General features: G+C 40.4%; 1 pseudogene; it reads left to right on the top strand.

Moving 5' to 3' along the window:
* The first annotated feature begins 5,010 nt into the window (after nt 1-5,010).
* On the top strand, nt 5,011-5,129 carry LOC120583425 (uncharacterized; annotated as a pseudogene).
* The last annotated feature ends 9,077 nt before the right edge of the window (nt 5,130-14,206 follow it).

Raw genomic sequence — 14,206 nt, 5'->3', positions numbered from 1 at the left:
ACTTAGGCAGGTTCTCAAAAGGTTGAATGTGGAACTACCATATGACCCAGCAATTTCACTGCTAGATATATACCCCAAAGATTTAAAAGCAGGGACTTGAACAGATATTGGTATGTCAATGTTCACTGCAGCATTTTGACAATAGCCAAAAGCTGGAAACAACCCACAAGTCCATCAACAGATGAATGGCTAAACAAAATGTGATATATACATACAATAGAATATTATTCAGCCATAAAAAGGAGTCAAATTTTGATATATACTGCCATATGGAAAAATCTTGAAAATATTATGCTTAGTGAAATAAACCAGGCACAGAAGGACATTTATTGTGTGATTCCATTTATAAGGTACCTAGAATAGGCAGATTCATAGAGACAGAAAATATAATAGAGGCTACCTGGGGCTGGAGGTAAGCTCAAAGGGGAAGTTATTATTTAATGAGTAGAGATTTTGGGGGAGAGGATATTAAAAACTTCTAGGCATAGATAATGCTAATGGTTATACAATGTTGTAGGTAAATTTAATACCACTGAATTGTACACTTACAAATGGTTAAAATAATAAATATTATATATATTTTGCCACAATAAAAAAATCAACCTCAGATGTAAAACAGTTCTTTGATAGTCACTCATTCAACACATGCTTATTGAATACCTGCAGAAATCAAGGCCCTGTTGAAACTATACAAAAAAAAAAAAAAAAAAAAAAAAGATGAATAAAACATATTGTATTAGTTTCCTATTGCTGTGAGCAAATTACCACAAATTTAGTGGCTGACTACAACATAAATTTATTATCTTATACTTCTGTAGGTTAGAAGTTCAAACTGAGTCTCAGTGGATAAAACCAAGGCATGGCAGTGCTGCTGCGTTCCTTCAGGGTGAGAAAGATTATTGCAGCTCAGAGAATCAAGAAATGCTCCTCAGAAACTACATAGAAACCAGTCCAGAAATATACACAAAGTCGCCCTGTATGGCAAGGACTTTGGGATTCTTGGGGCTTCGTGGTATATATAAGCTACATTCCACAACCGATGGCCAGGTGGATCATAAGAAAATAGCTGATCAGTTAATGCCGACAGTGACTCCCAGTGGCTGTGCAGTGGCATGATTCCCATGGGTCAGCAGGGGACAGGACAGCTATGGTGCTGCTTCTTCACAAGCAAGGCTGCCAGGATCATTAAGTCCCAGTATGATGCCCAGGTGAAGCTTGCACATGGTACCTGCTGGCAAAGCAGGAACCCAGAGAAATATGATTTTGACATTTGCATCAAATATAGTATACTAGAAATGGCAGCCTGGCTCTGAGAGTCTCTTGCACACCGTGTGGCTACAATTTGGGTTGCTTACCAGTGTTTGTGTTTGGACTGCATTATTTAAGAAGTGACCTCAGCAGCATTTTCATATAAATGGTGGCTAATAAAAAAAGCAAGACTCACTGTCTCTTCTGATGTAAGAGTTTTAAAATGACACTATACTGTCAATTGCACCCCAAATCACTTTAACTCCACAGGGTGTGCTGGCAAATACCACTCTCCAGGTACAGAAGCGATGCACTTTGTGCCTCCAACACATGGCGTCATGGAACAACTCAGCTAAGCATCTAGGACATCTAGCAGTGGCTGCTACTGTATCCCTCCTCAACCAGTGCGATTCGGTTTTGTCCTCCATGTTTATTCTTGAATAAATTAAGCCACTGGAGGCATGATATGTGCTCAATAAATGTTTAATAAATGCACGAAATAGAAATAAACAAATGACTTCAGGTACCTCAAATTCTTAACCCAGGCCCAGGATGTGGTTCTGAGGACGGCACCTATCTGATCACGTGTATTTCCTCACAGTGACCTCATATCTACACAGATCCTTGCTGAGTCAAGGTAACGGGGTTTGCTCTCAGTTTATGTAAACTCTAACTAGAAAAACACATTTAAGGATATTAGAAAAATATATTGAAAAGTTGTCTTATAAAATCAAGAAATATTTTCATTTGAATTTTTGCCTTGGTTAAAGGAAAACATTGTTGTAGCCATGCAAACCTTGCCTGTGTCTGATCTCCAACGATGTATGTAAACCACTAATACAGTTGGTTGCTTAGAGCCCAGGAGTTTGTGCTCCTTTCTCTCCTCTAGTCAGTGATATTTCTTGATGTCACTTTCAGCTGTGTGGCTCAATGTCCACAAGGCCCAAAGTATTTCTCTGTTTACCCTCAGAGAATGTCTGAGAAAGTTGCTTGTGGATCTCTAGACACTGGTCAAAGATGCCACCCCAGACCCCATGATTCCCTTATAAATGAATTGTATTTAAGGATATGTGAAGTCCTTCAGAAATTAGGTGTGCCTATCTTCATTTAGGCTTTGTATAACCTTCTGACATCCTCCTTCCTTCCCTCCTCCTTTCTTTCTTTCTTCCTCTTGCTTCCTTTCTTGATTTCTTTCTTTCTTTTCTTGTTTCTTTCTTTTTGCCCTCTCTCCTTTCCTTCTTCTTCCTTTCTTTTCTTTCTTTATTGTTCTTTCTTTCTTTCTTTCTTTCTTTCTTTCTTTCTTTCTTTCTTTCTTTCTTTCTTTCTTTCTTTATATGATGCACAGGCCAGGCCACCACCCCACCTCCCACCAGAGAACCCCCAACCTCAGCCTCTTATTGATTTCTTTAACGTTTAGCATATAGTAATTGTTGCCTTGAGTGTAAGCGCAAAGAATAAAGAAGTAACTACAACAACAAAAAGGACAAAGAATACAAGTGTTAATCTTATCTCCCAATACCTGTATTTCGAACATGTTTCCTATTGGTAGTTATTTTAGCATATCCAATGTGATGTATGACAAGCAGCAACAGAATAATCACAGTTAATTCAAAAAATTCATTTTAATGTCATCCCAAATAGGGTATACTGGAGACTACAGAGAGAGATTGGAGAGGCATAACATCTTAGAATAGTTTATTTAAATGTGTTAACCACAAAGATATCCTACAAGCTGGGTGCAGGTCAGACCTTTGTAACTGCTGCTCCTATCCTCCCTCTCCAACCAAACTGATTTGACCCCAATAACCTCCAAACCTTCTATCAGGTCAGGTGTAAGAAACAGGGATGAAAGAGCCCCTAGAGATAAAAATTCTGTCATGAAAGCCTCATAAGCTTTCCTTCCCCAGGACATGGCATTAGAGAAGCAATCTGAGCTAAAACGATTATCGCTGGGCCACCGCCAACAGAGAATATCATATTCCCAGCTTAATAAAAAAAAGAAAATGTAAGCTGAATCCAAATGAAATAGAATTCTATTTCCTTTTTATCCAAGTGATTTCAGTGGACAAAAGATAGAAGCTCTGCTGAGAGCCAATTAAATGAATCTTCATATTCATCATAGTGGCTTTTAGGGCAGCGAGGAGGGTGGCTGGAGAGCGAGGCAAGGACACGCCACCTTCCCCAAAAGAGGGAGGTGAGGGTGAATTAAAGCTCTACCCTACTGATATGGTCATCCCCTGGAAAATCACTGATGTAAGCCACGGGGAGTCACAGAAGGTGATTGAGCAGGAGAGTGGCAGGATCAAAGCAGTGTTCAGGAAGCTGAACTTGTCAGTCCTCAGTAAATATTTGTTGAATTAATGAATGATTCCAATTAAGACCAACACAGAGACAGGAATTTGGCCACTTCTGAATATGGATTTCAGTAAAGCTCTATGAAAAAAGGATTGGAAATTGATGTCCAATCGATACCATAATTATAGCTTCAGGTTATTTGTAGCTTTTTATTTGCATATTCTGAAGTTAATGTAACAAAAGTGTTGGACAGATTTGACATGTGATGAAGTCACAATATGTGATACAACTCAATGTGTGATCATCTTTTCCTGTCCTGGATAAATATGATTCACCCATAGGCAATATATGGCCAGGGCTGTGGTTGTTTTAAGTCACAAACAGAGCCCAAGACACGCATTAGAACACCCAGACCTGGAAATAAAGAAAGCCTGAATTTTATTTAATATCAATTTTCCCTCTCTCAGGCCACACCACCGTGGGCTGGCAGCCCACACATCTCTCCTTTATTTCTCTTTTTTTGTTAAACTTACCTGTAGAATAGGAACACAGAAAAAGGGAAATGTTCTTACTTCTACTGTATCTGCCATGATTTGGCTTTGTGCTGAGTTAGGCTGGTGTTTAAAGCTGACATTCTCTTGGGGGCACTTTTGGGGTTGTCCGTGCTGGGACTCTGGAAATGAACCAATGCCCCTCCTCAGCTGGCCGCTACCCACTTCTCCGAGGACGCCATTGGAGTTGCATTGCCCTTCTAGTGGTCCTACCAGGTGGATCCTAAAACAGCCTCAGGCTGGCGGATCCTCGATCCTGTGTGCTCTGCATTGGGAAAACGCCTTTTGTCCTGTCACCAGTCCGAGGTGAAGTAATTTCTCAGATGAAACAGCTGCTTACCTTTGGCTCCACTGCCCCTAATACAGCCTACCAGTTTCTCTCCTACCCTGCAGATTTTCTGGGGCAGAAGTTAGCTCACGGCTCGCTGTGTCTTTTATGCTCTAGGCAAAGCATGTCAGACTCTCAAAGTGGCCCTGTTGAAGACCTCCATGTCTTCAGGGGGAATTCAGACACTTCCTCACCCCTTATTTCCTCATGGGAAGATAGGACTGGAGGTTCTTAGCACAAATTTCACCAAAGAAATCCTTCTCACCAGAATTTTTCCTCTTCCCATTCTCCAAAAACCCTTTATACTCTTGAAGCATGAAAGAAGCCCTTGGATATATGTTCTGAATTTTTGAAACCACACCTCAGATTTTAAAAAAGATTCTTCTTATGGTTTTCTGTCTCATGTAAACTTTGGTACCTGAAAGCTATAGCAGTTCCTCTGGAGAACTGAGGTGAGAAGTGTTCTGTTTAACATCAGATTACATTCACTTAGCAAACTCCATGTAAGGCAAGGCATTCTACAAAGCAGTTTCAATTCTCTTACTTAATATTTTTCTCCTCTCAAAGCTTGAAGTTAAAAAGAAATTCCACTACAGCCATGCCACCCTGAACATGCCCAATCCTGTTTGATCTTGGAAGCTAAGCAGGGTGAGGCCTGGTTAGTATTTGGATGGGAGACCACCTAGAAAGACTGGGTGCTGTAGGCATGAAAGAAAAAGAAAAGAAAGAAAGGAAGAAAGGAGGAAAGGAAGGAAGGAAGGAAGGAAGGAAGGAAGAAAGAAAGAAAGAAAGAAAGAAATTCCAAGGTACCTAGACAAACTAGTAAATGATATGACAATCTTTATGCATTATAATTGTTGCCCGACCAATAGAGGCACTCTGGGTTATATAGAAAATGTCACAATTTGGGGGGCACTCTTTAAGAAAAAGAAATGCAGAATTATGAATACAAAATTGGGTATGAAAACAAGTATTTACTTGTATTGAAAAAAACTTACAATGAATTGGAAATTTTAAAATGCTGACTAATACCAGAAACATCAAAAATCTAGAAAATTACATAATGCTTTTATGAATCAATTGTCTTATACAGATATCTCTATAATTTCTTTTGAATTCTGAGGTAATTAATAATGCCAAATAAATATTAAGAATTATCTGAAACTAAGGCATACACAGGAGTAATTAAAACACTGCATACATTGCATTAAGCTACTTGATTAGGTAATTACAGTATTCTTATACTACATACATTGATTTGTTTATAAATATGTAGAAAGGTTTTGTCATTGGATTGTTTTCTTAGGTTCTTGTGCTCCACTGATGGGTAATTTTTCATCCCATTTTGTCTGAAACTGCTGATTTTTAGGATATGATATTATCCACTATGTTAATGTGTAAAATATATGACTAAACAAATAAACATAGTCACCGTGGAACTGGCACTGGTTTGTGGCCTACAAACAGAAATTCTGATAAATTCTATTTTGTGTGATTCACATAAAAAAGAAAAAAATATGGGTTCATAATTGCATATATTTCTTATTGAGTATAATCTGGCAGGACAGAACATCTGTTTTCACTAGGCATCTGTGAGAATCAAATCTTGTGCTTGTTATTTTGTATATCTGAAGATTAGCAGAATTTTCCACAGACTACCTTCTGGCTTAATACTTTTGAAAACTTTTTTCCTCCTTCAATATCTACATACTTCCAATGCACGGTGCAATAGGTCATGTTCATATTGTAATATGACCTCTTCATTGCGAAAGCAGGCAGTGAGAATATTGCCAGAAGCTGTTCCTGAACCAGAATAGCTAGTAATAACTTAACTAGATGTGAAAGTCACCACATAAATACAACCTTCTTAACCCAAACTCTATGTATCTCCAACTTAACTTCTCCTTAGCCAAATCCCCGACAGTCATGGTCTACACGGCAAGTGTAACAGAGCGTAAGATGGAGAGGAAAAGGACACAAGTCTTAACTGATTGTGGCTGACATAGTTTACAAGCTGTAAAAAGCATATAACCACATGAACACATTGCTTGGGTCCCAAGCAAGGCCTTGAAAGGGCCTGTGCCTGTGAGGGGCTCAGAACATCATTTAGTTCAAGGCAAATCTGCCATGTCAACCAGGGATGAGCCTTGTCTGGATGAGCCTTCTATTCACAGCACATTTACACCTACAGAGTTGGCACGCAGGGGTGCTCGTAGACAATTGTAGGTTAGCATAAGTTACCACCAGAGTTTAGCAGGTGGCTAACCTCTAACAGGAGTAGGAAACTGAGTAGAATTTTCCTGTTAACTTATTCCTTAGCCTCTAGATCTGAAGAAGGCTGCTGACCTCATTAGTGTTTCATATACCTTAGAAAATGAAGGCATTTTAGTCAACTAGCAAAGAAGAGACTCATGGAAGGTCCATAAAAAGGGCGGGTTGTGCTCAGACACTGGGAAAAGTAACGAGACCATGATAAGATGCCTTAATTATCGGTTTAAGGATTCTCTTTTATACGCTTGTATTCTTTAAGGGAAGAGTCAGTCACAGGAGTAATTTCAGCTGGAAGTAACAAGATACTCAACTAACAGTGGCTTAAATAATAAAGACACTTAACTCTTAGAATAAGAAGCCTGAAGGTAGGTGGTTTGATAATTCTGCTATTTTGGGACTCTGGATCCTTGTCTCAATGATTCTCATGGTCAAGAGAGGGTTGCCACAGCTCCACCCATCATTTGTCAAAAGGCAAAAAACAGAGGGGCCTGTGAGAGTGTGTGTGCCTTTCTCTTTTTAGCAAGGAGGAGAAATCTTCCAAACAATCTCCTATCAGAATTCCTCTTTAGATCTTGTTGACCAAAATTGGGCACATGGGCACTGTTAGGTACAAGGCGAACCTGGGAAAGTGGGTATTTGGCAAGGGGGCATCAGAGTTCCATGATTGGCTTAGACATGCTTCATCTTTCTGGGTGGAGCATATGGCTTCCCTAAACGAAAATGTGGATTCTAGTAAGAAGGAAGAAAGGAAGAATGATTATCGGGAAGCAACTAATGGCAAAAAGCAACTGGAACTTTTGGGTTGAATACCAATAAAACTATCCTTGACTTATCAATTGTTAAACATGAATTGAGAACGTATGTGAATACAAACTATCATTTATTAAGCCATTACTCTGTGCCAGGAACTTGTGATATATGCTAGCTACTATACATTATCTGCAATTAGCCCAGCCCTGTAAGGTAGATATTATCTATGCAAAATAGACTAATTTCAGAGAGATTAGGTTACCTCCCCATTGAGGAAACAAGTAGCTCTATTTTGACTTCTATCTTCAAAGTCTTTGCCTTTCTTGCCTATCAATTAAATCACAGAAAATGTTCTCTTTTTGTTTCTGATTTCTCTTGCTCAAGGTTAGGTCTGTGGTTCATTCATGTTGTTAAGGGTATCGGTAATTCTTTTTTATTGCCATGTGTTATTCTGTTGTTTGAATATATCATAATTTATTTATCTATTGTTCTGTAGATTGATATTTGGGTTGTTTCCTTTTTGGAGATATTATGAATAAAACCACTATTAACAGTCTTAAATGTGTCTTTTGGTGGATCGAAGCATTCCTTTTTGTTGGGTTTACATGCAGGAGTGGAAGAGGGTATTTGTAGCTTTAGTAGATACACTCTAAAAGATTTCCAAAGTGGTTGTACCAAGTTACATTCCCACCAGCAATCTATGAGGGAACCATCTGTTATTTTTTTGTTATATAGAAGGCAGTAAGAGGTATGGAAAAGAAAGAGTTGAGCAGGACAAAGGGGATTGTTAACACTGGGGGAAAGTGGAGCAGGCTGAAATTTTAAATACAGTGGTCAGGACAGACTTTTTTTTTTTTTTTGAGAATGTGACATTCAAGCAAAGTCATGAAGAGGGTACAAGAGTGAATAGTGGAGGCACATGAGGAAAATGCTTGAGGTAGAGGGAATAGCCAGTGCAAAGTAGAGTGAATGAAGCAGAAAGCAATAGAAGGTAATATGAGAGAGGCGAGTAGAGTCAGAACAAGCAGGATCTCTTAGGATGTGGGAAGACTTTGGCTATTACTCCGTGTGAAATGAGAAGCCACAACAAGGCTTTGAAAAGACAAATGACATAATCTGACTTATATTTTAAAGAGATCATTCTAGTTGTTGGGTTGAAAATAGACGGTAGGGTGGGAGCAAGAAGACCAGTTAGTAAGCTATTATAGGAGGTGGTGGTGGCTTGGACCAGAGTGGTGGCAGTGGACATGCCAAGTCTGGTTAGATTCTGGGTAGATTTTGAAGGTCGAGTCATCGTTATTATTGATGGAACCAGGTGTATTACTAACAATGTGGTGATAATAGTAATAGTTACTATTTTTGACCTCCTACTACGTTCATTCTTTGTGTTTTACGATACTCACAAACTAAAGCTCAAAGACATTAAGCAAATTCCCTAAAGACACACATTTCATAAGGGATAGATCAGGAGTTCAATCTTAGCTCTAGCAGATTTCAAAACTAATACTCTTAAAACTGCTCCATCACTGGGTTCTGGTTTCCTCTTTGTTCATAACAGGTGATCAATATCTTTGAGTTAATGGTACCACTTACTTTTTCCTGAACTTGCTGAGATTAAACCGTTTGCCTCTGAGGTTTCTTTCTCTAAATATTGTTTTGTTTTTATATTAACTTTACTTTTTTAGTATATAGTTTTATGAGCTTTAACGCATACACAGATTTGTGTAACCACTACCACCATCAGAATATAAAACCTTTCTAACAAACCCTCCAAAAAAAGTTTTCTCCCATGTTGCACCTGTGTAGTTGAACTCTTCCCCAAACCCTGATTCCTGGCACCCACAGGTCTGTTCTTCGTCAATGGGGGAGCACAACAGATTCTTAAGTAGAGAACATAGAAGATAACAGCGAGTGTCTGGAAGACGAATTTGGCAGCCAGGTGCATAATAGATTAGAAACAGAGGTTGGAGGCAGAGAATCCAGGAAACAAATTGCTGCGGCACAACTAAGAATTGGGTGATAAGGCCAGAGCTAGGCTGGGAGCAATGAAGAGAGCTATCGAGAAGAGAAATTGATAGGACTTGGTGTCAGAAGCATTTGGGGGTGATGGAGGTGGGCGTTAGGCTCTAAAGATTTTATTATTGCAGTTTTCTTCCTGAATCTTCAAGAGCCTACTGGCCACTGCAGAGTCCCTGAGCTTTCAAAGCCTACTGTCACATCAGCAATGGCCGCTAGAGGGCTTCCATTTCTTTCTTGGAGCCAGGGCTGCTTCACAGCCAGGGAGCGCAGCACTACTGTTTAAAATTCAAGCCAGGTTAGCACCTGCAAGGCTTCATAGGAGCTTGGGTTTGGAACAGTTGATCGTCATTGAGACGGAAACTTGGAAGGTCTCCCACTCGATTGACAATGGCTGGAAACAGGATCTAAGATTCAAGGACGCATTACAGAGTGCAGGCATGGGTGCCCAGGCAGCTTAGGGAACAGGCGCGGAAGGAGGAAACAGCTGCCTACAAAACACCAATGGCAGCCTGTGAGCTGATCCTGGCCCCAAGGGACCAAGGTTCCAGAGATTCCAAACATCAGTTCCCTGCTAGCAGTGGGCCGCTCAATTGCGCCAGCAGTTGTTTATGTTTCTCTCTCCGTCCCAGATTTGAAACAGAAAGAGAAGTTATCCTAGATGCCCCTCGTCAGCTGAACTTCATCTTGACCTCTGTCTGGAGCAGATGTGTATGCACATGTGCGTATGGATGTATATGTGTGTGCATATGTGAGTGGGTGCATGGATGTGTATGAATGTCCATATACGTGTGTATGGGTGAATGCATGTGTGGATGCCTCATGTGCACGTGGGATAGATAGTATGTGTGGGTGAGTACCTGTGTGTGTACTTGTGGTTTCATATGTGTGAGTATGTGTATTGCGTGGGTGCTTGTGAGACTGGCACACGCAAGTAGGCTTCCATGTGTCTGTGTGTGCCTGCTCTGTGGGGAGATGTTATCATTTGTCGTTTGGCTTCAACCAAAAAAGAAACAAATAATGAGGTGACTAGAAGTGAACCGGAGTCTCTGGTTCTACACTAATTAGCTCTCATCGATTTTGACAGACAGGAGATACAACAGACACAAATGAGCAAATCTTGAAAAACCTAGTGCCTCAGCTGTGCAGGGTGCTGGGGAGCAACTCAGTCCTCTTGGACAGGAGGCCATCGCAGAAGCCCAGGTGCCTGAGTCAGGCAAGTGGCTCATCCCTGCCCTTGGACAAAGACTTGGGCACCTTCGCATCCTGGCCAGCATCTCGTTTGGGCTGGTCCTGTCTTACTAAGGGCCACACCATTTTTTGATGGGCTGACAGTTACCTACTTCACCCTCCCTGGGGTAGTTTTCTTGGTCAGGCTGGCCCCCGTTCACATTTCTCAGAGGTGCGGTCACAGCCCTCTTACTTGCCAGCTGCTCAGAGGGCCCTGGCTCCAACCTGTGTATGCGCTTAGTCATGAGGCCTTGCCCTCAGGCTCTCCTTTTGGTACCTGCGAACTGTTGGAAGCAGAATGGTAAAGGCAGCAGCACAGACTATTTGGTGGCTAGGTAAGAGGGAGCTGCTCATATATTTATATATTTATGTGTAAGTGGGCGGGAAAGGTGATGGGAGAAAGCAATGTTAGAGACCCCTGAGGCAGGCTTTCACCCGTCAGCAATAGCTGGGGCTGAGATTCCTGTCTCTGGCTTCCTCACAGACCCAGATGACATGGGCTCCAAAGACACAGGTTCAATTGGGGAATGAGTGTCCCCTAAGTTGCCAAAGTCTTGCTCTCACAACTTGTGAACACTTCCTGGGGACAGCATGCCAGTAAGTCATTCTCACATTTGTATACCTACTTGAGTGTGTGTTTGCAGTGGTGGGGCGAGGAGTTCATCATTTAGCTCACATCCGGTAAGTCTAGAGAGCTGTTGCTTCTTCTTCGAAAATGTTGTTCAAATGCTTGTGATTTGTTGATGGTCTTTAAATATTCTCTATTTCTGTTTTCCCCATCAGGACACTAGCGGCCCAGTCTCGGTTTTCTTTCTAATGCAGGTATTCCTTTATAGTTTGCTAGATTAAACAGTGGCGGGAGTTCTTAAACTCTAGTAAGGAAAAAAAGTCTCCTGAGGATGTGTTTTAAATGCAGAGTTCTCAGGTCCCACTCAGATCAATGGAATCAGAATTTCTGTGGTGACTCACAAGAATTTGCATTCACCAAGCCCTCCCCTATTCCTCCTCTATCCTTCCCCACCCCAAGATCCCAAGTCGGGTGGTCCACAGAACATATAATATAAAACATGGTGCTGAGAAATGCCTTGGATCTATTTTTTTTAATGTTGAGTTTTGAGAGTATATATATATATATATATATATATATTAATTTTATAAGAAGGGAAAGTACACTTCCAGACATGGAAATGGGCCTGAGCAAGAGAAGTGTGGCTCAAAAGGCTGAGAGTTCTTATATATTCTAGACTCTTACCTTTGCTGGATACATGATTTGTAAATATTTTCTCCCAGTCCATAATTTGTCTTTTCATCATTGTTACAGGGTCTTTCACAGAGCAAAATTTTTTAATTTTGATGAGGTCCAATTCATAATTTTTCCTATTATGGATCATGTTTTTGGTCTCAAATCGAAGAACTCTGCCTAGTCCTAGGTCACAAAGATGTTATCCTTTGTTCATTTCTAGAACTTTTATAGTTTTATGTTTACACATAAACCTATGATCCATTTAGACTTAATTTTTCATTTTAGGTGTGAGGTTTAGGTCCAATTGTTTCAGCACCATTGAAAAGGCTATTTCTCTTCCATTTGGTTGCTTTTACTCCATTGTCGAAAATTAGTTGGGCACATTTGCGTGGCTCTATACCTTGGTTCTTACTCTGTTTCCCTGATCGAAGCGCCTGCGCCCCCCATCAGGACTACTATCGCTTGATACTGCAGTTGTATATTAAGATTTAACATTGGAAAGAGTGACTCCTCCCAATTCTTATTTTTCAAAATTGTTTGGCTATCCTAGGGCCTTTCCCTTTTTACATAAATTTTAGAATAAGTTCGTCTGGGGTCTACAAAGAAACTTGCTGAGATTTGAATAGGAATTGCGTTAATATGGATCAGTTTTAAGAAAAGACTTTTTTTTTTTATCCTGCAGCAGAATTTTTTGAGAAACAAGATTTAATCAAAGCATTTCTAAAGTCTTACCTTATTAAAGGTTTCTTGCCTGAGATGTATTTTTACTTTCAGCCAAAAAACCACTTTTCTGATGACAGAGAAGAAATTCTGCATAGAAAATCTGGGCAGCTGTAGATGGTACAAGATTCACTAAAAGACTTTGTTCTACTCCCGGCAACCTGCAATCTAAGCAGACCCAATGCTTTAAATTGGCTCTTTGGGACCCATTGTAGCTTTTGGGATTTGTATACTTTTTTTTTTTATTTTTTAAGGAAAATAAAATAGAAGCGTCTTAAGAGAAGTACATTGCATTTCCTGAGTACGTGAGCATCAAATGTTTTTTCAGTAAAATTGATTCTCATCTCAACTTCCCCAGAGAAGGAAGATTTAATGAACTTGGGGGATTATTGAAAATGTGCCTCTCACTAGCACCATAAGGAGTCATTGGTGCGGGGGGAGGCTGAGGCAGTGGAAATGATGGTGCTAAAGTGATGGTTTTGTGGAAGGCCTGTGACTTCCTCACTGTTCTTCAGTCTCCTTTTGCATTCATTTCATTTTTCTTATCCATTAGGAAACCAGCTCTCAACATCACAGCCTCCTGTTTTTCTACTCCTTTTCTTCAGTGTCACCACTTCCTCCTAGTCACACCCTTTAGTTCTCCAATTTGCTCTTATTTTTAGTCAGTGACCCAATATTTGGCATGTTAGCCTTCATTTCAGTTAGTGCCAGATGAAGTGAACCCAGTTCCACTTCTGTCCTTGTCCAAAGTTGGCCCCAAACCAGTTTTAAAAAGATCTCAGAATTCTCTTTGGCCAGTCTAAGTTATCTGTGCCCCTTTAGAGATTTGATTTTTCCTGGCTTTTGTGATGGGTGTCACATTCTGATAGCTGCAAGCATTGTTAAAGAAGCATTTAATAAGAGGGGCTACTTACTTGGAGTATGCCCTCAGAATATGGGGATCTTGACCACAGGTGACAGTTTTGTGTATCCCCAGATGGTGTAAAGTTTATTTAACTCTGAATTTCATAGAGGAAATCAAAAAAGATTTGTCGAGAATGGCTAACTCCACATGTGGAATGAGAACTGTATCCAGTTAATTGTATCAATTAATGTTTAAATGTTGTATCTGCACAGTAAGCTTCAAGTAGCATCCTGTGTGTTGTAGCTTAAAATACTTCCGTTTAGGGAATCAGTGACACCTTTAGTCGGATCTGGCTGAGAAATGACATCACCCAAGCTTAAAGAAGACCTCTTCCCCAACTCCTCCCCCTATTATCTTTATTCTATATTGTTTACTCATCCTCTCATATGTTCTCTGCCATGTTGCATTGCAATGATTCCTTCTAGATGCTAACTGTAGCTGATGTGGTCACCAGATCCATTGTCCAGTGACAGGCATATCCAGGGTCTGAGGCCTGAAATCTAAAGACAATAAGGGTGGAGTGTTGCTGGTTGCTGAGCTAACCTAGCAGCAATGTATTCTCTACGTTCTCTGCTTGGACCATGAGACTGCCCAGATGTTTTAGGGCTTAGGGATTAGGAGTTTACAGGGCAGGACTCAGGGTTATGGAA

This window comes from Pteropus medius, unplaced genomic scaffold (assembly GCF_902729225.1).
Source record: "Pteropus medius unplaced genomic scaffold, Ma_sr-lr_union100, whole genome shotgun sequence".
Lineage (NCBI taxonomy): Eukaryota > Metazoa > Chordata > Mammalia > Chiroptera > Pteropodidae > Pteropus > Pteropus medius.
The sequence above is the reverse complement of the archived record's forward strand: the minus strand, read 5'-3'. Positions and strand labels throughout refer to the sequence as shown.